General features: G+C 37.8%; 1 non-coding gene across 1 annotated transcript; it reads right to left on the bottom strand.

Moving 5' to 3' along the window:
• Positions 1–12,140: 12,140 nt before the first annotated feature.
• LOC141687992 (small nucleolar RNA R71) lies at positions 12,141–12,247 on the bottom strand. The gene has a single exon (XR_012561463.1). It is a non-coding gene; the product is annotated as a small nucleolar RNA R71 (small nucleolar RNA).
• Between the last annotated feature and the right edge of the window lie 14,747 nt (positions 12,248–26,994).

The raw sequence follows: 26,994 nt of genomic DNA on the forward strand, positions 1-26,994 counted from the left end.
GAGATTTGATTTATAACTAAAAGAGATAATCGAATATTCACTCAAGGGATATCCTACTGGATTATTTATTTATAAGTAATACCTAAAGAGTTACTGAAATATCCGGAAAATACTTAAAGAGATATTGAAAAGTTTTTAAATCAATTCACTCTATCTAAAAAGTATGTAACCATTCGAAGGATAATTATAAGATGTCAAATCCTGTCTTAAGTATTTAATTAAGATTTTTATCAATTCATTGAACCTTATTGAGAAACATTTTGTACTTAAGGTTTTATCAATTCATTGAACCCTTCTTAAAAATATTATGAGACCGTAAATATTTAATATTTCGTACTTCCAAAAATCATTTAAAAATAGACATAGTTCCCAAGGATACTTTCTAAATTATTCAAAATTCTCGGAAGAGATCAATCATCTGAAACTTATCAAAACCTTAGGAAACTTAGTCTAGAAGCATAAGGGTTTTGCTTCCTCGCTCAATGAAAAGCAAGTGAACAATATATGTAAAACTCTACTATGGTTAAGGGTTTGAAAATGATTTTAAATTCAAAACTCCGACAACTCCCAAGGATCAATTGTATTAAAAGTGATGAATAAATCATCTTATTTAAAGGTCAACTAAGAACGATCTATTCCTTCGACAAAGGATTTTATATAAATGATATAATTGTTTTGGGACAGGAATGTGGCATGCCCGGCACGGAGAGGTATCGGGTAGTGACCAAGCACGGAGTGGCGCAGTATACAGTTATATGGTCTCTGTGACCATTGACTTTCGGACTTGCACGGAAATGGGCAACCACCGTGTAATGTCTTGATAAGCCCAAAGGCGGCTAGGTTTGTATTCCTTCTACTAGTAGAGAAAATTTCGTATTCGGCTGATCACCGGTATGTGGTTTATTCCAGTATAGTCCCTTTCCTCCATTTTGGATAAATTTTTGTGAAACCTACAGCAGAAGGCCGATAAGGCTGAGTTTTAAATAAGGTTGTTGATGAATATACATCACATCCATTCGAGAATCTTGGTTCAAGCATCATATTGAGATTTTGAGATGAAATGATTACGAGTATAAACTGATTAAACTGATACATTTAAAGTTGAGTTTTTCATAAAAATTGACAAGCATATAAACTTTTAGAAACCTTGGATATACAATGCTTAATGGTTGTTTTCCCCTAAATGATCATATTTAAATAATGGATATCTATATCTTGCTGAGCATTAGTGCTCACTCTTGCTTTTATAAATATCATATCACAACAGATTACCAGCATGGCCCGAACCAAGACGACTGTCCGCAAGCGGGTAGGGGACGCACGTGAGTACCGTAGACTGTTCGCCCGCCAGCCACCTCAGGTAGACGAGTAGAGATAGTTTCCTTTTGAGTACTTGAACCAAGAATATTTGTGACCCGAGCTAGTCTCATGTAGAGCTGTTCTCGGGGTTCACTCTTTTGAGATAATTTCCTTTGGTCTGTAATAACTTAAATACTTTAACGTTAATTTAGTAATGTTTCTGAGCATATAACCTCTGTGTGTGTGAGTTTGGTTAAAAGGTCGAGTAATGATGTGAAAAGAGGATTAATTATTTATTAGACAATATTAAGTGATCGTAACAACCCGAATTCCCGACCTTGAATTTGGGGGTGTTATATTTGCCAATGTCTTTTCATAGCCCAAACTAGCCATCATCTGCTGAAGGGCTGGCTCCTCAACTGTTGAACTATGTACACAGTTTTCTGGCAAATGTAAAGCCTGTCGAACTGTAGCCAGAGTCACTACATGCTCATCCTCCCCTGTTGAAAAGATAATACTTGGGGACCCATGAGCACCACCATCATCATACATGCCACTTCTCCAAAACTCCAGCACTTGAGGTCCGGAGATGGCTTCTGGTTGGGTCAAAGCATACCCAATCTCAGAGTTAGCAAGGAAGTCCTGAATAAAGTGAATTTCTGATGGAGCTTCACTCTTGCTAAGAATAGCCAAGTAATTGTTGGGAACAAACTTAGCTCCATTGAAAACAATATCTTTTGGTGCCATTTCTGTGAAAAAACAAATGAGAAAAAGAGTGTTTGCAAGGTGTTTGATGAAATGCATGTATGAAAAATAGCTTTAAAGAATATTAGTGGGTGAGAGAAAATAAGAGAGATGAGAGAATAAGAAAAGTAGGTAAAAGATTAGAAAATCTTTTAACTCTCTTATTAATACAGGCCATGTGATAACATTTATATTTTTAAAGCATGGCAGACAATTTACACCTAGCAACATGTGAACAGTCAGTAAAAAGTTAAAGCAGGAGTTAGTGGGCACGAGAACTAAGCAGTAATTAATGTGCACATGCAGTTTTTCAAAAGAAACACGTTTCCCACTTAACCAAATGATTATGACTGTTTTTATCTCACCTAATTATATTCTGATTAAATATGACCGTTTCAGTATTTACCACAAATAAGTCAAGTAAATAAATAATGCCACGTATGTATCAGAGTTTCCATCAGGATTTAATATCAGAACTTGACTATTATCAGATTTGATTAGGTCATCAGAACATGGCTTCTGTACTCAAAAAGTGAATGTTTGTTGCTGTGATTCTTCATACAAATACTGACTTCTTTCTTCAGAGTTTAATCATCAGAACTTCCATCAGAACTTGTCCTCAAAATTTATGCCAATGACACTTAACTGTTTGTCAAAAACAACTTAATCACCATAGTAATTTTCATTATTCATATGGAGTGAGAGTGTGTGCATTTAGAAAAATATCAGATAAAGATTAAAGTCTGATAAACTTCAGTACATCTTAGAAATAAGGCATAACTAAGAAAAGTGCTTAAAATCTGTCATTAATAATGAAGTCTACTATAGAATAAATTTATGCAAGAATCCACCTCAACTGTATGTGCTCATTTTATGCATCTTTTAACATTCTTTTTCACAGTGGCTTCTCAGTGTAAGTGAGTCACAACTGCTATAAGAATTTATGCTATTATCAGAGTATTTCTCCAGTAATCAGAGAATGTGAAAAGTCACCAAGAAAAATTTATTTACTTTTCTAATGCATATTACTTAATACTAGCAATGCACTTGGGTCTTTCCTTCCACATATTTCCTCTAGATCTCAAAGGAGTACCTGACTTCAGTTTTCTTTTCTTTTCTTCAGATAAGTGAGGCTTATCAAGCATGTGGTTCATCCTTAAGATTTACTGACATCAGAATTTGACAGATAAGAAGCAAGAATCTAGTTTACTGACATCAAAATTTGACAGAGAAGAAGCAAGAATCTAGTGGTATTCTGGATTTGTAGCTTCCAGAAACATAGCCATCTTCACTTTCCATATGGGATACTCTGAAGGTCTCAGCATGGGAACCCTAATAGTCTTATATCGACTGTGGGTTTGAGTGTTTTGAGTTTCTTGAGTTTTGGTGGGCTTGGTTGGAGTTTGTGCTTCTTCAGACATGATTGTTTGGATCTTTACTGTATGTGTGTTAACGGATAAGCTCTGATACCACTTGTTAGGTCACACAACACTGTAGAAGGGGGTTGAATACAGTGTTTATACAATCAAATTGATTTAACACAAGTATGTAACATAGATCAAGTATATTGAATAAACTCTGTTACAATAAGAACTGTTGTTCTCTCTCAGTGATGAACAAATATCACTAAGAGCTTCTAGGTTACAATGTATAATCTTCTCAATAATTATAACACATATAGTGTAAACCCTAAGTCTGTGTTTATATAGTACACAGTTACAAGATAACTTCTAATTGATATGGAATATAATTCTATCTCCTAAAATATATCAATCAGATATCTTCTACAAGTCTTCCAGTCTTCTAACTCTTTCCATGCATATCTTCTTTTGTTTTAGTCTTGATCTTCTTCTGTAAATTAGCTTCCTTCCTTAACTGTAAGTCTTCCCGCACTTAAGTCCTGATATGACCTTAAGTTCAGATATTAAATTCTGACTTCCAGTAAGTCCTGATTTCAGTAAGTCCTGATATGTCATGTTTGTTAAGATCTGAAAACTAAACATGAATCATATTAAACATCTCAAATATATCTAACAGATTCTATAACAATGTTGGTTCTTAGATTGTAGTCTCTATATGCTTTTCCAGCTGCATATCCAACAAAGATTCTTTCATCTGCTTTAGCATCAAACTTTCCATGTTGATCAGTTTAATTTCTTAAGATATAACATTTGCAGCCAAAGACATGAAGAAAAGTCAGAGTTGGCTTCCTATTCTTGAATAATTGATAGGGTGTCATGCACTTTTCTTGATTAACCAAAGAAATATTCTGAGTGTAGCATGCAGTAATCACAGCTTCAGCCCAAAAATATGTTGGTAACTTTGATTCTTCAAGCATTGTCCTTGCAGCTTCAATAAGATATCTATTCTTCCTTTCCACTACTCCATTTTTTTGTGGAGTTCTTACTGCATAAAATTCATGCATAATCCCATTTTCTTCACAAAATGGTCTCATCACAGAATTCTTGAACTCAGTTCCATTATCACTCCTGATTCTTCTTACTTTAAAGTCAGGATAATTATTGACTTGTCTTATGTGATTGATAATGATCTCACTAGCTTCATCTTTGGACTTTAGAAAATATGTCCAAGAGAACTTTGAGAAATTATCTACAATTACTAGGCAATACCTTTTCCTTGAGATAGATAATACATTAATTGGTCCAAACAAATCCATGTGCCACAGTTGCAAAGGTTCTTCAATTGTTGAATCAAGCTTCTTTCTGAATGATGCTTTGATCTGCTTTCCTTTCTGGCAGACATTACACAATCCATCCTTAGTAAATTCCACTTGAGGAATACCTCTAACTAATTCTTGCTTGACAAGCTCATTCATGGTTTTGAAGTTTAGATGGGACAACTTCTTGTGCCATAGCCAACTTTCATCCTGACTTGCTTTACTGAGAAGACAAGTGACAGATTTTATATATTATGAGTTGAAGTCATCTAAGTACACATTTCCTTTTCTCACTCCAGTGAGAACCACTTTGTTGCTCTTTATGTTTGTCACAACACAGGCTTCTGAATTGAAAGTAACCGAGTTGTCCTTATCACAAAGTTGGATGATACTCAACAAATTATGCTTGAGACCATCCACTAGGGCAACCTCTTCAATGATGACATTGTCCTTTGAAATCAAGCCATATCTCATAGTATAACCATTGATGTCATCTCCAAAAGTAATACTTGGGCCAGCTCTTTCCTTGAACTCAGTGAGTAGGGTAGAATCTCCAGTCATGTGCCTTGAGCAACCACTATCCAGATACCAGATACTCTTTCTGTTTCCCTGCACACATCAAAATCAAATCAAGTTGATTTTGGTACCCAAGTTTCCTTGGGTCCTGCCTTGTTAGCTTTCTTCTTTGGTTTCTTAGGTTTGATCTCATTTGATTTGGGAATTTCTGATTTATCCTTAGTCGTTTGAGTTGGACCTTTGAAACTAGTCATTAAAACAGAATTATCATGCACATTTTGATTAACAGGAAAAGGCATGCTATTTGCAAACATGTTATTCCAGTAAGGCATGCAAAATGGCATTTGAGGTATACTGAATGCAGCAAAATAAGGATTAGGTGCAAATGACATATTAGCAAATTGTGCATTTATATTCTGAGTAGACGTAGGATTCATAGGCATGATAGGTATGGCAGTAATGTTGGGAAAGAAGAGGATGCAGACATGGGAGTAGGCATGACAAGCTTGCAATTAACAGACAGATGATTAACACCACCACACTTAACACAAATTTTTCTTGGTGCATATTTATCAGGTATGTAGTTGTTATGTTTGTTAATTCCTACTTTTTCATTTCTATTGTTTTTCTTTTTAGCTTCTGTTTTAACCTCAATATTTTCTAATTTGTCATTTAATTGCTTGATAGACAGATGACCAACATTAAATTTCTTTTCTTTTCTGACTTGACTTGATTCTCCTGGAATAATTTTTTTAGAAACTGATCCATATTTCTCATTTAACTTAGCAAGCTTAGCTTTGCTAACTGGTTTACTCACAACAGACGGATGTGGTTCCTTGTCTCTCGATGGATAATCCTTTTGATTATCCGAAGGATGATTTTCATCATCCATCGAGTCCACATATGTCAACAATCCTTCAACTAAATTGGACTCAAGCTTCTCTTTACTCTTCTTCCAGGCTGCATCACAAAAGGACTCAATACCTTGAACTTTAGTGATTTGAGCATGAACATCTCTAGAAAATTTTCATGCCTTAATCACTTCTTGTTCTCATTCAAGCTACTTCTTTAAAATCTCTTCTTTCTTCAAGGACTCAGTTAATTCATCCTTAGGAATCTTACACTCAATTCTCAATTTTTCAAATTCAATAAACTGAGACTTTAGCATATTATTCCTCTCACTTAAAAACAAATTATTTTCTTTAATTTTAGCATTTTCCTCAGTGAGGGACTTAAGTGTAACACGCAGGTGACATAATTATGTGGACATGTCATTTATTGCATCATTACACTCAGCTTTAGATAAATGTTCTAGGTTAGTGGTGATTACCTGATTGCTTGAAGAACTTGTTTCTGTTTCATCAGATTTGGCCATTAGGGCTAGATTGACATAGCTTGTTTCTTTATCTTCATCCAATCCATCTGCAGCCCAGTCATTCTCATGTGTGATAAAAACCCTTTTCCTTTTGTTTGAGCAACTCAAAGTATTTATGTTTATAATCAACAGGATCAAACTTCTTTTTACTGGAATCAGACTTTCTACGTTACTAGAAAAATGACCCGCCAAGCCACATTTGAAACACTTGAATTTTGACTTATCAACCATATTTTTATTTGGCTTAGCTGCTCCAAAATTCTTCTTGAATTTAAGCTTGGCAAACCGTCTGGATAATAATGCTAGATGTTCATCAATATCATCCATGTCATCTTGGCTCAATTGATCTTCATTTTCAGCTACCATCCCTTTACCCTTGCTTTCACAGACCTTTGATGTAGACTCAACAGCTTCCACCTTCATCTCTTTTTCCTTCTCTAACTCAACAACCAGTTCTATGGACCCTCCTTTCTTCCTTCCTTTCTCCATCCTTTCATCTTGCTCTATTTCAAGCTCATAGGTTTTCAGGATGCCATACAGTCTCTCCAAGATGAACTTTTTTGTAATTCTGTGAATTTCTCAATTTGACTGTCATTCGCTTCCACTCCTTTGGAAGAGATCTAAGGAACTTGAGGTTAGAATCTTTTGTTTGATAGACTCTTCCATGCAACTCCAGAGTATTTAGTAGCTTTTGAAATCTACTAAATATATTAGTGAGAAACTCACTTTCTTCACAGTGGAAATGCTCATATTGTTGAATCAGTAGCTGCATCTTGTTCTCCCTTACTTGCTCAGTACCATCACAGATAATTTGTATTGTGTCCCAAACCTCTTTGGCTGTTTTACAATTAATGATGTTATCAAACATATCACCATCAACTTCATTGAACAATATATTTATGGCCTTTTTATCTTTCCTGACTTTCTCAATATCAAGGTTCGGCCATTCATGCCTAAGTTTTAGAACATATGGCTCATTGCCAGTTGTAACTCTCATTGGTACATGAGGACCTCTCTTTATGCAGTCCACATAGGCCTCATCTTAGGAAAGATGATGTAGGTACATCTTCACCTTCCAGTGGTGATAATTATCTTTGTTCAGAAATGGAATTTTAACTCCAACATCCTTTTTGTTTATTTTTTTATTTGTTGTGATCTTTACACTCTTTGTACTTCAAGAGCTTGCTCTGATGCCAATTATTATTCCCTAACAATACAACAAAATTTACAGAAAGGGTGGTTGAATGTAATTCTGGCTTCTTTTATGGATTTTAAAATGTTCTAACTTAATACATATAACAGTGCTTGATTTGCTAAAGTGCGGAATAGAAAGATAATTGAAATCAACACACTGAGTAATAAAACACAAGGCTTTAAAACTTTCTGATGGATTTGAATGTATCCACCAGAGATATATATCAGAATGAGAACTCTACGAAGCTTTGATTATCTCACTTCTGCTTTACAAGTAGAATAAATAAACTACAGAGAAATTCTTACAGAATACAGATTGATATTTTTCTCTGAAAAATGTATTTGCTTAGTTAAATTATTCTACTTGCTATACTTGGTTTATATATCACCAAGTTTACATGACAGTAAGACAAGATAATAAAACAAAACATATCTAGTCTAACTCCATGCTACTTCACTACTTTATTCCAGCATCTTTGAATATCTTCACATTTGCATGGAAATGGTAATGCTTCTTTGTTCTCAAAATCTTGCTTAACAGGCTTCCACATTTCTTTTACAAACACCCATCGCATGTGACTGTGTTGTCACTATCAACAGCTATTTTGAATTTGATCATCCGTCGGGACTATATTTGTCATCCGTCAGGAGTCTTGATGATTATCCGTAGGGAGCTTTGTTGATCATCCGTCGGGAGTCTTATAGATCATCCATCGGGGGTCTATCTGCCACTTGACTCTAATTCATTTATACAGAATTACAAGATATCTCATATTTACAATTAGTCAACCTATTCTGTATATCACTCTAGTAGTCAACATGACTTTAAGAACCCTACACAACCTATCAAACTAAAACATTTTGTTTACAAAAATGTGCTACAGTACTTATTTGTTATATAAGCTACGCTTTTGATGGATGTCAAATTGTCATCCACCGGGACTATAAATTTCATCCGTCGGAACTATATTAGATCATCCGTCGAGAGCTACAAATTTCACTAAGTTAAATCTACTAAGGTGTTTTGTTTGACTTATCATCAAGTCCACAATATATTCCTAACAAATTGCATGAGACCTTAGAACATGTGTTCCAGCTTCAGTTTGGCTGATTTCCTTGATTACTACACCTTTGGTTGGTTTCTGTCCAAGAATATCTTCATATGGTGAGACAGTATCAGCATTTACTGGTCTCAAAGATTTAAATTCATCTTCCATAAGCTTTAGCTGTTCAAAAATCCTTCTAATCACCTCAGAATCAAATGCTTGTATTTTACGATCCTTGTAGAACAAAGTTGTCTTTTTTCCCTTGAATTTCAATATCTGTAAAAACTGACTTGCTTCAGCACCAGCTTCTATCTCTAGAATACCTTGGTATTCGTCAGCATTTGTGACTATCAGAGTTCGCTTTATAGTCACTGCCAGCTTTTGTTGTCTTCCACTTCTCCCTCTCTCTCCACCTTTTTTATATTGGCTACTAGTGGTTTTAGAAGTACCAATAGTTCCAATTAGTTCTCCACCTTTCTTCATGAGAATCTCCTTTCTGCCTCCTTTACTCCCTCCATCAGGACCATCGTCTTTGTCATCAGCATCTTTCAGTTGGAGCTGTTTATATTTAGATTTTAACACTTTATCCCCCTTTTTGGCATCATCACCAAGCATGAGTAAAACTATGAGCTCCAAAGACTGATGTACCTCATCTAATTGTCCAGACATTTTCTGTTGAGTTGCCTCTAACTTAGCTTGGTTGGCTTCTAGTTTGTCTTGTCTAGCAATGATAGGCCTCAATATCTTGGTCATCTCATGTGAAAAGGTAAGTTTGGTTTCCAAGAAGGATTCCTTGAGTTTGTCAATCTGAGAGTTCACATTAGACTGAGTGTTTTGAACTGATTTGATCAGTAAGGTAGAAGCTTTGAGATGAGTAAGGATGTCAGGATTTGTAATGTTTTTCTCTGTTGTCTCCAAATGGCTGGAAGCATTAGCAACAGAGATAGGATATGAATAATCCTTTCATTTAGAATTCCATTCTGCATCAAAAAACACTTTATTATTTTTAGCATCCAATCCAGCTAACTTTAACTGTTTCTCTCTATCTGTCATGCCTTCAGGAAAGAGAATCTCATCAATATCTTTATCAGGATCTAATTGGACATTAATATTATATTCAACAATATCTTTTCCATCACTAGGCTCACTGTCATAAACATATTCTTCATTAGCAACTGGTGATAAGTGGCATTTTATACCACTTAGAACGTCTTAAAATGGCTTAAATTGGTGTCTTGAAATCAAGTATTTTGTGTATTTGATGCGTTTTTTCTAGTGTTTATGCGTTTCAGGGTATTAGTTGCATTTCGGGGGAGTAATCATCAAGAATAAGCCTTGGCATGTATTCATCATTGAGAGAGGGAAGAAATGTGCAGATTACGGCGAAGGAACGAAGCGAACTCAGGAATTTTTCAGAAGGGTCCTGAGCGCCCGCTCAGCTATGCTGAGCGGCCGCGCAGAAAGCTGAGCGCCCGCTCAGCTATGCTGAGCGGCCACGCAGGGTCGGGGAAAAAAATAATTTATTTTAGGACTTCTATTTCTGTTTGGCTTCCACTTCTATGTAATCTGAGTTTTATGGGACTATTATATAAGTAGATTTGGAGACGTTTTCACGAGAGAGGATCGTGGTATCACGCAAGGAGCGAAGGAGATAAGGAAGAAGACCGTTTAGTGCACAGCAACGAAGAAGAAGCATAATTTCTTGTGATTCTTGTTTCGTTGTAATGTTGGATGCTAGTTTTCTTACCTTGAACCTATTTACTCTTGTGACGTACTCTGATTTAATATAATTAGTTTAGTTATATTTTCTTGTGTTTGTTTATCATGATTTCATATGAATCCATGATGACGATAAGTGCTATTATGGGCTAATCGTGATCATGGGGTTGCAACGGATTTATTATAGAATTCTTTAGTTAATTGTTTAATACTTTAGTGTGTGATGATTGTATGATAACTAGTTTTGGTTGTGCGTATTCGTCTTATGTGCGTCGCGAACATATAAGATAGGGTGTTAATCTCTTGTGAAGCGACGGTGGATCTTGAGATTTAGAACTTGCCATGCTAGCATAGGTTCATGTACGTTGTGCATGATTAGTGGGTAACTCTAACAGTTTTATTTGCCCTATGTAATCAAAAGGAATAACTTGTGCTTAAATCATTGTGTTGTCAATTTCTGTAGACATATAGGAACTCAACATAATTGATGACTATTCAACTTCTATCTTGATTGTGAATGTTGGTAGAATGGTATTAGTACAATGAAAGTTGGCTTTTATCAGTTTTGTGTTATTCGATTAATATCATCACTGTCACATGCTAAAGGTAATAATAATGACTATTGAAGGAAGTAGTAATGAAGTTGTGATCTCATGAGTGTTTTATTATTGATAATTTGAAGTGTTAATTAAGTGATTAATTAAGTAGATAATTGTAGTTAATATTTAGTCAACAATTCTAAGTGTTAGTGTCTTAACATTGAGAAGTAATCATACATTGGTGAGTGAGTTTAATTAGACAACAAATTAATCTGAGTCTCTGTGGGAACGAACTAGAAAGTATTCTATATTACGTGCGAACGCGTATACTTGCGTGAATATTAGCGTGTGTTTTCGCTCTAACAAGTTTTTGGCGCCGCTGCCGGGGACTCGGCGTATTTGTTTAGTTTATGTACTTATCATCATTGGTCATTAGGACTCAGTGATTAGGACGTAGTAGTTACTTATTGTTTCCGGTTGTGTTTCAGGTACTTTAGCAAGCGTTTATACAAACTCGTTCTCGTACTCGCAAGAGGACTTTAGATACAGCTGAGGAGACAGACAAAGTTCTTGATATTCCGGAGAAGATAGATTTTGAAGATTCGGATTCAGGAACTGAGCGGAAAGAACCAGTAAACATGGGTGATCGTATTGTTCAAGCTGATCCAGCTCTTATGGATTTTTCTTGGCCAAAAATTGATGACATTCAGTCAAGCATTCTTCATCCGGCTATTCAAGCTAACACCTTTGAAATTAAGCCGGGCACTATTCAGATGGTGCAGAATTCTGTTTCTTTTGGAGGAGCAGCGACTGAAGACCCCAACATGCATATAAGGAATTTTGTCGAGATCTGCAGCACTTTTAAGTATAATGGCGTGACTGATGAGGCTATCAAGTTGAGGCTTTTCCCATTCTCACTGAGGGACAAGGCTAAAGACTGGTTACATTCTGAACCAGCTGGGTCCATCACTACGTGGCAAGATCTTGCGCAAAAGTTTCTGGTGAAGTTTTATCTGATGGCAAAGACTGCTGCTATGAGGAGTGCTTTTACTCAGTTTGCGCAGCAACCTACAGAATCTATGTGCGAGGCTTGAGAACGCTACAAGGAAATGTTGAGAAAATGTCCACATCATGGAATGCCTGATTGGATGGTGATCACTGGTTTCTATAATGGGTTGGGGGCCCAATCTCGGCCCATGCTCGATGCAGCAGCTGGAGGCGCCTTATGGGCTAAAAGCTATACTGAGGCGTATAATCTTATAGAGACTATGGCTGCAAATGAGCATCAAAACCCAATTCAGAGGATGACGTCAGGAAAGGTAGCAGGTATTCTGGAAGTTGATGCAGCCACCGCTATTGCAGCCCAGCTTCAAGCGCTATCAATGAAGGTTGAGTCTCTGGCTACATATGGAGTTAATCAAATAGCTATGGTTTGTGAGCTTTGTGCCGGTTCTCATGCTACGGATCAGTGTTCTCTTGTCAACGAATCTGTTCAGTATGTGAATAATTATCAGCGACAACAGCAGCCTGTGCCAGCGACCTATCATCCTAATAACAGAAATCATCCAAATTTCAGCTGGGGAAATAATCAGAATGCTATTCAGCCACCATATCAGCAAGGAGTGAGTAAACAGTTTAACCCACCTGGATTCCAGCAACCACAGCAATATGCTACAAGGCAATCATACCCTCAACAGGGAAGTACAGCTGAACCTACTAGTGCTGATTTTGAGGAACTTAAGCTGTTATGCAAGAGTCAGGTGGTTTCTATCAAGACCTTGGAAAATCAAATCGGTCAATTAGCCAATGCAGTGCTCAATCGTCAACCTGGCACTCTTCCCAGTGACACAGAAGTACCAGGCAGGAAGGAAGCTAAAGAGCAAGTCAAGGCTATTACCTTAAGGTCTGGAAAAGTTGCTGATGCTGAAAAGGCAAAAGAAGGAGAAGCTGAAATTAGAGATGAAGAAGCTAAGCAAAAGGAGAAAGCGGCGGAACCAAGGAAGACTATTGTTGAACACACTCTACCTGAGGCTAATACAGGGGAGAAACAACTTTATCCTCCACCACCTTTTCCTAAGAGATTGCAGCAACAAAAACTGGATAGACAGTTCGGTAAGTTTCTGGAGGTGTTCAAGAAACTTCACATCAATATACCTTTCGCTGAGGCTCTGGAGCAAATGCCTAGTTATGCGAAGTTTATGAAGAGTATTCTTTCAAGGAAGGTGAAACTGGATGACCTTGAGACCGTTGCTCTTACGGAAGAATGCAGCGCTGTTCTGCAGTAAAAGTTACCACCGAAACTGAAAGATCCAGGTAGCTTCACCATTCCTTGCACCATTGGCAATTTGACAAGTGCCTTTGTGATTTGGGAGCAAGCATTAATCTGATATCATTGTCGATCTTTAAAAAGCTGGATCTGCCTGATCCAAAACCCACATACATGTCTCTACAATTGGCTGATCGTTCCATTACTTACCCAATGGGCATAGTGGAGGATGTGCTCGTCAAGGTGGATAAGCTCTTCTTTCCTGCAGATTTTGTTATTCTGGATTTTGAGGAAGATAAGAACATTCCCATAATCTTGGGAAGACCTTTCTTGGCTACTGGCCGTACCTTGATAGATGTACAAAAAGGTGAACTTACTATGCGGGTACAAGATCAGGATGTGACCTTCAACGTATTCAAGGCAATGAAATTCCCTACAGAAGATGAGGAGTGCTGTAAAATGGATGTGATTGATTCTGCGGTTACTTCGGAACTCGATCGCATGCTAATGTCTGATGCATTGGAAAAGGCCTTAGTGGGGGATTTTGACAGCGACGATGAAGATGGCAACGAGCAATTACAATATCTGAACGCTTCTCCCTGAAAGCGAAAGCTGGACATGCCGTTTGAATCTCTTGGTACTTCTGACCTCAAGAATGCTGAAGGAAAGCTCAAACCATCAATAGAGGAAGCACCTGCCTTGGAGCTCAAGCCATTACCTGAATACTTGAGGTATGCTTTTTTAGGTGATACATCTACTTTACCTGTTATTATTTCATCTGATCTTTCAGGTAGTGAGGAAGACAAGCTCTTAAGGATTTTGAGAGAATTCAAATCGGCTATTGGATGGACCATAGCAGACATCAAGGGGATAAGTCCTTCATATTGTATGCATAAAATTCTGTTAGAGGAAGGTAGTAAGCCGACTGTGAAACAGCAGGGAAGACTGAATCCTATCATGAAGGAGGTGGTGAAGAAAGAAATTCTGAAATGGCTGGATGCAGGCATCATTTATCCTATTTCTGACAGCTCGTGGGTAAGCCCCGTACAATGTGTACCTAAGAAAGGAGGTATCACTGTGGTAGCAAATGAAAAGAATGAGCTCATCCCCACTCGAACAGTTACAGGATGGAGAGTATGCATGGATTATAGAAAATTGAACAAAGCCACAAGAAAGGATCACTTCCCTCTTCCATTTATTGATCAGATGCTTGACAGGTTGGCGGGTCATGAGTATTTTTGTCTTCTGGATGGTTATTCAGGGTATAATCAGATTTGTATTGCACCAGAGGATCAGGAAAAGACTACCTTCACTTGTCCATTTGGCACGTTTGCTTTTCGCAGAGTTTCGTTTGGATTATGTGGCACCCCAGCCACTTTTCAGAGATGTATGATGGCTATAATCTCTGACATGATTGGAAATAATGTCGAAGTGTTCATGGACGACTTCTCCGTCTTTGGACATTCATATGATGAATGTTTGAATAATCTGCGTGTCGTACTCAAAAGGTGCGTGGAAACTAATTTGGTGCTCAATTGGGAGAAATGTCATTTTATGGTGCGTGAAGGCATTATTCTTGGGCATAAGGTCTCTAACAAGGGTCTGGAGGTGGACAAGGCCAAGGTGGGAGTCATTGAAAATCTTCCACCACCTAATTCTGTGAAAGGAATCCGTAGTTTTCTTGGTCATGCGGGTTTTTATCGGCGATTCATCAAGGACTTTTCAAAGATATCTAAGCCGTTGTGCAATTTGCTTGAGAAAGATGTGCCTTTCAAATTTGATGAGGAATGTTTGGCAGCATTCGAGACTCTCAAGAAGAGTTTGATCACTGCACCAATTATTACAGCACCAGATTGGAAAGAACCATTTGAGATGATGTGTGATGCGAATGATTATGCGGTAGGTGCAGTTCCGGGACAACGCAAGAAAAATCTCTTCCATGTGATCTACTATGCGAGTAAGACTTTAAATGGGGCCCAAATGAACTACACCACTACTGAGAAGGAGGTATTGGCTATAGTCTTTGGTTTCGAGAAATTTCGATCTTATCTACTTGGTACAAAAGTAACAGTATTCACTGATCATGTGGCTATTCACTATCTGGTTTCCAAGAAGGATTCGAAGCCGAGACTCATTCGATGGGTGCTTTTACTTCAGGAATTTGAGTTAGAGATCAAGGATAGAAAAGGTACTGAGAATCAAGTAGCTGACCATCTCTCTAGGTTGGAGAATCCCGATTTTACTTCACAAGATAGGACATTAATCAATGAATCTTTTCCGGATGAGCAGTTGTTTGCAGTTCAGGAGGAAGAACCATGGTTTGCAGATATTGTAAACTATCTCGTCAGCAATGTAATGCCTCCTAATTTGGCCTCCGCTCAAAAGAAGAAGTTTCTGCATGAGGTGAAGTGGTATATGTGGGATGAACCATATTTGCTTAGACAGGGAGCTGACCAGATCATCAGGAGATATATCCCGTTCTGTGAGACGGAGGGGATATTACGAGACTGCCACTCCACGGTTTATGGTGGACACTATGGTGGTGAGAAGACGGCAGCTCGTATTCTGCAAGCAGGTTTTTTTTGGCCTACTTTGTTCAAGGATGCTCATCAGTTTGTTTTAAGGTGTGATCGTTGCCAAAGAGTGGGAAATTTGACAAGAAAGGATGAGATGCCATTAAATGTGATGCTTGAAGTCGAGGTCTTTGATGTTTGAGGAATCGATTTCATGGGGGCTTTTATCTCGTCTTGCAATAATCAGTACATCTTGCTGGCAGTCGATTATGTCTCAAAATGGGTAGAAGTTAAAGCTTTACCGATAAATGATGCAAAGGCAGTGCTAAATTTTCTTCATAAGCAAATTTTCACAAGGTTTGGAACAGCTCGGGTAATCATAAGTGATGAAGGGTCGCATTTCTGCAACCGTAAGTTCACTTCTATGATGCAGCGTTATAATGTGAATCATCGAGTGGCTACTGCCTATCATCCGCAAACAAATGGTCAAGCGGAAGTGTCTAACAGAGAGATAAAGCGCATTCTAGAGAAGGTTGTTTGTCCGTCAAGGAAGGATTGGTCTTTAAAGCTCGATGAAGCTGTTTGGGCTTACAGAACAGCATACAAAACTCCACTTAGTATGTCCCCATTTCAGTTGGTGTACGGTAAGGGATGTCATCTACCTGTGGAGCTTGAGCATAAGGCCTACTGGGCATTGAAAAAGTTGAACCTGGATTTAGATGCAGCTGGTAAGAAAAGAATGTTTCAGCTTAATGAACTTGATGAATTTCGACTTCAAGCGTACGAGAATAACAAAATATATAAGGAAAAGGTGAAGAGGTGGCACGATAGGAAGCTACATCCTAAGTCATTTGTGTCGGGGCAACAAGTTCTCTTATTCAACTCTCGGCTCTGACTTTTTCCTGGGAAGTTGAAATCGAGGTGGTCTGGACCTTTTATTGTCAAAATTGTGTTTCCACATGGAGCGGTGGAAATCTTTGAGAATGATCCGGACCAAGCATTCAAGGTTAACGGTCAGCGTTTGAAGCACTACTATGGGGACATGGCAAACCGAGAAGTGGCTAGCGCCATTTTGTTGACTACTTGAGAAGGGTACGCAACGTCAAGCTAATGACGAAAAAGAAGCGCTGCGTGGGAGGCAACCCATGAATTGTTGTTACAGGAACCCTTAGAAGTTAATAACCTATCCAAAAACACAAAAAAATCAGAAAATAGGGGCTGAAAAAAAAAAATCCAGTGACCCCCTGAGCGCTCGCTCAGCTTTGCTGAGCGACCGCTCAGGGGTCGACTGCCAGAATTTTTTTTAAGTTCAGAAAAAAAAAGCAGAAAAATAAAAAAAAACCAATTATAGCCCATAAACCCACGATTTGTTCCCACTACCCCATCATTTTAACCCTTAATCCCCAAACCCTAATCTAATTTAACCTATTCCACACCCTATATATACATACACATATCCTACATATCTCCCACAAACTTCCTACACTTAAACTCTCTTCCAAGCACCAAAACTCAGTTCTTAAACACTTTTATTGGAGAATCAATGGCACCCAAGAGAGCACGGACTATCGATAGCAGTAGCACAGTCCCTACTGCTGATTCATCAAGGGGTACTGCTGCAAGGCCTCGGTTGACTGACAGAGCTGTGGAGGAGGAGTACACTAGGCTTTTGGGGAAGCCAATTCTGAAGGAGAGAGGATTTTTACCATCAGGGAGGGATGGTGAGTTGCTACCCATGATTGCAGAAAAGGGGTGGATAGCTTTTTGTGAGTCGCCCGAAGCAGTACCGATGAGCGTGGTTCGCGAGTTCTATGCGAACGCGAAGGCCGAGAAGAATGGGTTTTCTGTGGTCCGAGGGCTGACGGTTGATTATCACCCTGCGGCGATTCGCCAAGTGATTGGACAGCGAGAGAGGAAGCCCGAGGAGGAGAACTGGAATGAGAAGACTGCTGAGGATTTTGACTTGGATTTGATTTGTGCGACTCTATGTAGGCCGGGCACAGTGTGGACCTTCAAGACCGGCACTAATGAGTATCGTCACTTCCCGGCGATCGCTATGAACAGGTATGCCCGTGCATGGAATGCATTTATTTGTGCTAATATTTTGCCTTCTTCGCATGCACACGAGGTCACAGTTGAGAGAGCACAGTTGTTGTGGGGAATTCTTCATGAGGAGTACTATGTGGACCTTGGTGAGTTTATCTACCAAGGAATTCTGAAATTTTTGAGGGGAGCTAAACATATGAACATCCCTTATGCATCCACGGTTACGAAGCTGTGCCGAGCAGTAGGAGTGAACTGGACGGCTCATGAGCAGTTGCAGTTGCCGGCAGCTCTGATTGATTCTGGAACTCTGAATGGGATGCAGGAGTGGACCGGTGGTGAGCCCGAGGAGCATGGGCTGGGTTATCGTCTTCCAGGAGGGCGTCCAGCACGAGGTGCTACTATGGCTAGGCCTGGGCGTGATGAGGCTGGTTCTTCGAGAGCTCAGGAGGGTGCTGGGATGGCTGATACCCAGTATAGGAGGCTTTCGCGACAGATGGATGCCATGTACGAGACGCAGAGCAGGTTTGCTCAGGAGCTCACCCTTGCGTTAGGGACTGCTTTTCGGGGCCTTGGAGCTGATATCCAGTGGCCAGTTTTTGGTGAGGACTCTGCATACCCGCCGCCTGATACTCCACCCACTGAGGGTGATGATGATGATGACTCCAAGTAGGTATACCCTGTGTTCCTTTCTGCTACCTTCACTGAGGACAGTGAAGATTTTAAGTTTGGGGGTGGTAGTTAAGGAATACTGTGTGTGTGTCATATAGCTGCATATTCATGATAGTTTAGTTCATATAGTTGCATAATTTTGCCATATAGTTTTTTTTTATATAGCTTTAATTGTTTATCATGTCATGTAGCTCATGCATTTACCATGATCCCTTTTGCGATGATTTATCGACTGAATTGTGATATTGATGCGAGTGTAGTGATAGCATTAAAGTGATATTAAGTCGTGTAGGTTGATATGCATGCTAGAAACACTTGTAATTCCACTAAGTCTTAGAGAATGCGTAAGGGCTAGATTGTTGTTATGATTTGATTGTTTTCGAGGTCAATCTATTTATTATGCTTAGAATTCGATAATAGGCTCTTAGTGATAAAGGCATGAAAAAAAGAAAAAAAAATTGGAGTAAAAAAAAATTGAATTTGTTGCTAGTTGTGGCTAGGTATCAAATGGCTAGTAGCCGGCTCGCATGTTGTGCGAGTAGTCTAGGGTTGAGCAAGATGGAGCGAAACGCACTTGCTCAGAAATTTTTTTAAAAAAAAAAATTGTGGTGTTTATGCATAATTGATCAAGAGTGGGCTCTTTGGTATTCGAGTTATTAAGTTCTTAGGGGACTTTGTGCCTAGTGACCTAAGGCTTTTAGAGTCTGGGATCCGCTAACCTAACGCTCGTTACATGGATACCATTGTATAAGTCTTTTGTGGACCTCACTCATTGCACGGTCAAATAAGCATTTGTGTTGTGAATAAAAAGCATGATTCCGTAATAAGCTCCAGAATTCTTGTAGTGTTGTATATCACTTTGTGCCTAGAATTTTTATTCTTTGTATGATCATGTGATTTCCTTGAGGATAGTCGAGTCATAATAATTGGTCTAGTTCTGAAGCATATATTGTTAAGCATTTGCACACATCACGTTTCTGGCTGTATGTCCGTTTGCATGAGTTTATTGATCTTTAGTGTCTAACTGCATTCGTTGAGATGTTGCAATTTGGTTGGTTTATTCGTAGTAAGGGGGATCACTGTATTTTTATATAGATTGCATTCATGCATATTTTTATTTGTTTTTGAGTCTGTGACGCTTGAGGACAAGCATCGATGTAAGTTTGGGGGTGTGATAAGTGGCATTTTATACCACTTAGAACGTCTTAAAATGGCTTAAATTGGTGTCTTGAAATCAAGTATTTTATGTATTTGATGCGTTTTTTCTAGTGTTTATGCGTTTCAGGGTATTAGTTGCATTTCGGGGGAGTAATCATTAAGAATAAGCCTTGGCATGTGTTCATCATTGAGAGAGGGAAGAAATGTGCAGATTACGGCGAAGGAACGAAACGAACTCAGGAATTTTCCAGAAGGGTCCTGAGCGCCCGCTCAGCTATGCTGAGCGGCCGCGCAGAAAGCTGAGCGCCCGCTCAGCTATGCTGAGCGCCCGCGCAGGGTCGGGGAAAAAAATAATTTATTTTAGGACTTCTATTTCTGTTTGGCTTCCACTTCTATGTAATCTGAGTTTTATGGGATTATTATATAAGTAGATTTGGAGACGTTTTCATGAGAGAGGATCGTGGTATTACGCAAGGAGCGATGGAAATAAGGAAGAAGACCGTTTAGTGCACAGCAACGAAGAAGAAGTATAATTTCTTATGATTCTTGTTTCGTTGTAACGTTGGATACTAGTTTTCTTACCTTGAACCTATTTACTCTTGTGACGTACTCTGATTTAATATAATTAGTTTAGTTATATTTTCTTGTGTTTGTTTATCATGATTTCATATGAACCCATGATGACGATAAGTGTTATTATGGGCTAATCGTGATCATGGGGTTGCAACGGATTTATTATGGAATTCTTTAGTTAATTGTTTAATACTTTAGTGTGTGATGATTGTATGATAACTAGTTTTGGTTGTGCGTATTCGTCTTATGTGTGTCGCGAACATATAAGATAGGGTGTTAATCTCTTGTGAAGCGACGGTGGATCTTGAGATTTAGAACTTGCCATGCTAGCATAGGTTCATGTACGTTGTGCATGATTAGTGGGTAACTCTAACAGTTTTATTTGCCCTATGTAATCAAAAGGAATAACTTGTGCTTAAATCATTGTGTTGTCAATTTCTGTAGACATATAGGAACTCAACATAATTGATGACTATTCAACTTCTATCTTGATTGTGGATGTTGGTAGAATGGTATTAGTACAATGAAAGTTGGCTTTTATCAGTTTTGTGTTATTCAATTAATATCATCACTGTCACATGCTAAAGGTAATAATAATGACTATTGAAGGAAGTAGTAATGAAGTTATGATCTCATGAGTGTTTTATTATTGATAATTTGAAGTGTTAATTAAGTGATTAATTAAGTAGATAATTGTAGTTAATATTTAGTCAACAATTCTAAGTATTAGTGTCTTAACATTGAGAAGTAATCATACATTGGTGAGTGAGTTTAATTAGACAACAAATTAGTCTGAGTCTCTGTGGGAACGAACTAGAAAGTATTCTATATTACGTGCGAACGCGTATACTTGCGTGAATATTAGCGTGTGTTTTCGCTCTAACAACTGGCTCCTAGACTAACGGTGCTACTTCTTATTCAGCATCAACATTTAAAATGGAGTCAGGAACTGGAGCAGTATGTGATCCAGCTGCCTCAGAAACGGCCATACCATCAACATTTAACTCTACATCTTCATGAATTGTAGCCTTATGAACTGGAACATCAATGGTTATTTCCAGAACTTCAGTGCTAGTAGAGTGTTTTGGTGATCCAGGAATTGTGGAGTGAATTTTAGTGGACTGTTCTTTTTCTTGAACATCAGCAAGAACATGGAGAATGCCAGTAGATGGAATATACATATGAGTGGTCTGTAAGAAAGTATTAATACTTAGACCTGCAGGAAAATTGTCAGCATTTGATGCATTAGAGTTTATTGTAGGGACTACAGGTTGGATATCAGCAACTGTTTCTTTATTACTCTGAGCACATGCACAATCAATGAAAGAACCACTTAAAATCTCTATATTCTTTTAAAGTAGTCTCACTACTTCTCACTGCACTCATCTCATGACTTTTAAGAGTCAGAGTTTTCTCACAAGGATTAGCTAAATCCTGATACTCATCTACCTCTCCTTTTGCCAGGTAAGGATCATGCCTCTCTTGAATTCTATTTATCTCTAAATCTTTTCTCTCATTCTCACATAAAAGGCTCAGAAAATTTTGTCCTATAGAAATAAGAGGTGGCTGAGAAGAGTTGTTTGTGGTCACATGACTAGGGGTATCCTTTTGTAAAGGACTAGATATGACATACCATCAAGATTTATAGAACTAGTAGAAACTAACATAATATTAACAGAATTTAAATTAAATGTTGATAAATAAAAGGCAGTATCTATACCTTGTGCTTCTGAATGACCAGCTTTTAAGATACCACCCAAATGTGGTACTGATAGAACATCAACAGATGGTGGAGTTGGATATATCCTTCCTTCAGTATCAATTGCCAGGATGACCGGACCAGGAGTCAAGCCTTCACTATCACTTTGAGGTAGTGGTTTTTGTGGGGATGGAGATTCAGGAGTTGCTTGATTACTTTGAAACTCAGGTTCTTGTGTACTCCTCTCCTCATTGTCAGTATCTGACTCCTGTTCAGCTTCAAGTTTGAAGCCGACTGTTTTCTTGAATCTTTGAGAATCAAACTTCTTACAGAAATCCTTACCTTGTGAGAATTCAGGATGAAATTTATCTGCAACTACTTCATGCCATTATTCTATGGACTTAGTAGCAAGAGGTTCCACTTCTACAATGTCTGCTACACCACTTTGAGGTGTAGGTTTTTGTGTGACTGGATAAGGATTTGAAGTAGCTTCTGCATCCCTTTGAGATATAGGTTCTTCTGTGCTTGATCCATAAAACTTTCCTGTTTATGTAGCCTCTTTTATACCTTCTCTACTTGCTCATGAGTGACCTCTCTCTCACTCTTTTCTTGTGCTTTACTGGAGAATCATAAATTGTGACAGGTGTATTAGCAGTTATATTTTCCTGAGCATCGGTAATTTGTTGTGCTGACACAAATATATCCTGTCCCTCCTCCGTTATTTCCTGTTTGAGCTTCAACTTTTGTTGAGCAAAGTAGGTTTTGACCAACTTCTTTTTCCTTGGTCTAGGGTTTGAATCAGTATTTACAGTAACAGGATTTTCTGTGCCCTCATCATTTGGTAGAACAACTGGAATATGAGTAGAATCAGGATTTAGCTTCTTAAATTTTGATGATAAGGTAGCAGTGTCCTCATCCTCTGATCTGACTCAGCAAGTACAAGCTTTCCCTTAACAAGTTCTGAAGGTTTAAAAGAAGAAGAAGCTTGTATCTTGGAACCACTAGATCTTCCAGCAATGGAATTAGCACCAGTGTCATATGCAAACTTCAACACAGCTCTCTGACCATAAGGCCTAGCAGACTGGGAAATAATGTCCTGTGGGTTCTCAATGGAATCCCCAATATCCTGTGGGTTCTCAATAGAAGCCCCGGATAACTTTCTTGGTTTCTTAATTTTTACAACATGTGTTGTTTGGGAGGCACCTGAGGTGGATTGTGTTTGAGGAAGTGTTTGGGTTGTAGTGCTTGGGTTAGCTACATGGGGGGTTCCCAAAAGTAATTGCCTATAGCTTAGCACTCTATTGATTTTGCAATCCATAAGTCTCAGGAGTCCTTGTAATTAGCAAATTTCTGGCAGAGAGTGGCAGCCTAAGAGGTGCAAGAGCAACCTTCTCTTTCTAAAGCGAAGGTTAAACACTGAAATGATCTGATTAGAAGAGATTCGGGTATTGGAAAAATAGATATTAAAAATTAACTGACAAAACCTAACATAGTAAACTACATTATGATCAACTTTTATTCTATTTCCTATAAAATAAAGAACTACTCTACCAAAATCATAGTTAGCACCATGGATTATAGAGTACCCAATTTGTTGTGTTATGATAGGAAGTGCATCAAAATTAGTGCATTTATTGTTGAAAGCCTGGTAATGTAGTCTAAGTAGAAATTCTACTTCTTCCTTGGACCATTCCTTTTCAACTTCCCCATATTCTTCATGTCCTTATCATAGCCAATCTCATTGAAAAACCTCCTCATCTCAGCATCTCCAACAAAAGTTGAATAAGAATTGTGAGCAGTGAGATGAAGAGCTTCCCTTACAGTTTGAGGAGTGACAACCTTCGTCTCCTCATTGAACTTAAAAGTAATACTGGGAGTACCACTCTCACCACCATCATCATAAACACCAGTTCTCCAAAGAGCAAGAACCTGGTCCCCAGAAATAACTGTAGGTTCAGTCAGAGCATAACCTACTTCACTAGATTTCAATAAATTCTGAAAGAGGTGAAAGTCAGGATTAATCCCAGTGTAATCCTGAATAGCAGCGTAGTTGTTGGTGATAAACTTTGCACCTCCATGAACAAAATTCGATGATGTAGAAGTGAAGTCATGATTAATTTGTGTAAAAAGCTTTAAAACTGATGAGGGTATCAGTGTTTTTTTAGAGAGAAAACGAGAGTTAGAGAGTAAGAGAGTGATAAGAAATTGATAAAGTAATAACTGAAAATCAAAAAGTGATTTTATTTAACATTGTACCCTAACTCACACAGACTGTACAACTTAGTGGGAAACGTGATAGGTTGTCATTGATCAGGAAAACAATCATAGAGCGTGTATTAATGTGCAGTAATTACGTGCATAGTTACGCAAGATAATGTTTTATAAAAGCTCAATCATTTTTCCTAAACTCACGCCATCAGCTTTACACCTGTAATCAATTACATAAAATTGCCCACTTTACTATGACACTGTTTTAAATTAAAATACCGATTTTAAGAATATTTTTGAATAAATTCAAAAAGTCATTAGAGTTTAACAGTCAATCATGATTTGAATATTATCAGTATTTAATCAACTACTGTCAGGACTTATCAGTCAACTCAACTTTGACCAATATCAGTATTTAGGTAAACATTCAGAGTTTATCATGCAACTTATATCAGAGTTTAACTATCAGGAATTATACTCAACTTCACTTTCAAATAACAAATAGCATAAATTCATGGCATCAGTGTTTAACACAATTATCAGACTTTGAGAAATACTGATACATAGAAAAAGATACCACACTCTGATAATGTTTTGCCTGTCACAAATCACAACTTATCCAACTGTGTTTGAGAATTGTCCTGAAATCATTTCCAACTCATTCACCAGTCTTGTAAAAGTTACTTCACAAAGTGGTTTGGTGAAGATATTTGTTAACTGCTGATCTGTAGGCAAAAAGTGCAATTCCACTATACCATCCACCGTACCTTTCATTACATGTTCCCTTATGAAATGGTACCTTATGCTGATGTGTTTAGTCATTGAATTTGTAATGAATTTCCTGTCATTGCAATAGCACTTTGATTATCATAATATATAGGAATTTTAGAATATTCTAACCCATAATCTAGTAATTGATTCTTCATTCAAAGAATTCGAGCACAACAGCTTCCTGTAGCAATATACTCAGCTTCTACAGTTGAAGTGGAAATTGACTTTTATTTCTTGCTAAACCAAGAAAATAATCTACCGCCAAGAAATTGGCAGCTTCCTGAAGTACTTTTCCTGTCTATTTTGCATCCTGCAAAATCAGCATATGAATATCCAATTAGCTTAAAATCTGAATCTCTAGGATACCACAGTCCAAGATTCATAGTGCCTTTGATATATTTAAAAAAAATCACATCTAATAGATGTGGTTCCCTTGGAGCAGCTTGGAACCTTGCACACAAACAGGTAGCATACATGATATCAGGTCTACTAGCAGTCAAATATAGGAGTGAGCCAATCGTACATTTATAGTTAGTTATATTTATTGATGAGCCAGTATTTAAGTTTAACTTGGTTGCAGTGGTCATAGGAGTTGTTGCAGATGAACTTTCTTGCATCCCAAATCTTTTGAGCAAATTCCTGGTATATTTTGATTGATTAATGAAGATTCCTTCATCAGTCTTCTTGACTTGTAATCCCATATAATAACTCAATTTTCCCATCATACTCATCTGATATCTTGACTGCATTAGCTTTGTGAATCTCTCACAGATTTAACATTAGTAAAACCAAAAATGATATCATTAACATATATCTGAATTAACAATAAGTCCTTACCATGGTACTTATAAAATAGATTTTTATTAATCGTACCCCTTTTAAAACCACTTTCTAATATGAATAGAGCAAGTGTTTCATACCATGCCCTTGGAGCTTGCTTTAGTCCATAGAGTGCCCTATCTAGCTTATAGACATGATTTGGATATTTTGAATCAATAAAACCTGGAGGTTGTTCAACATAAACTTCTTCATCAATTGCACCATTTAGAAATACACTCTTTACATCCATTTGGAACACTTTGAACTTCATGTGAGCAGCATAGGCTAGAAAATTTTTGATTGCCTCAAGCCTTACAACTGGAGCAAAAGTCTCAGCATAGTCAATGCCTTCTTGTTATGAATGACCCTTTGCAACCAGCCTTGCTTTATTCCTTGTAATAAGGACCTCACTGCCAGTCTTATTCCTGAATACCCACTTTTTACCAACTACTGATATATTCTTTGGTCTTGGTACCAATATCCATACTTTGTTCCTTTCAAATTCATTCAGCTCCTCTTGCATTGATGTGATCCAGTCAGCATCTTGAAGAGCTTATTCCACTTTCTTGGGTTCAGTTTGAGATAGAAAAGAATGGTAGAGATATTCATTTTGAGTGCTTTTTTTGGTCTTGAAACCACTATCAGGATTTCCAATAATTAAGTCAGGTGTGTGTGACTTAATCCATTTTCTTGCAGGAGGAAGTTGACTCCTTGAAGTAGAACCTCCCCCTTGATCCTTGAATTCTTTTGTCTCACTTTTTCTTGTACCATCATTATTTTCTGAAGCTCTCCCTGAATTAGTATTTCCAGTACTATCAGTATTTATTTCATCAGTATTTGAGGAATCAGAGTCTGATGAAGTATCTACTAATTTTTCTTGATCTGAATAACTTGACTCTTGATGTGAATTATGTTGCTCCCCCTCAACATGTGATTCAGTATTTATAAAGTTTTCACTGACATGTGGCTCATCAGAGTTTAGATTGACATTAGGATTTACAGTATCAGGATTTATCAGATCATCAGGACTTAATTGTTAAGTATATGGTACTTTATTTTCAAATCTCAACTCTTCACGGTCATCTACATCTTATAGACATGTAATCTTCTTGTCATGTCATCAAAAGATACATGAATAGATTTCATGACCACCATTGTTCTCA

Source organism: Apium graveolens, chromosome 9 (assembly GCF_009905375.1).
Source record: "Apium graveolens cultivar Ventura chromosome 9, ASM990537v1, whole genome shotgun sequence".
Taxonomy (NCBI): domain Eukaryota; kingdom Viridiplantae; phylum Streptophyta; class Magnoliopsida; order Apiales; family Apiaceae; genus Apium; species Apium graveolens.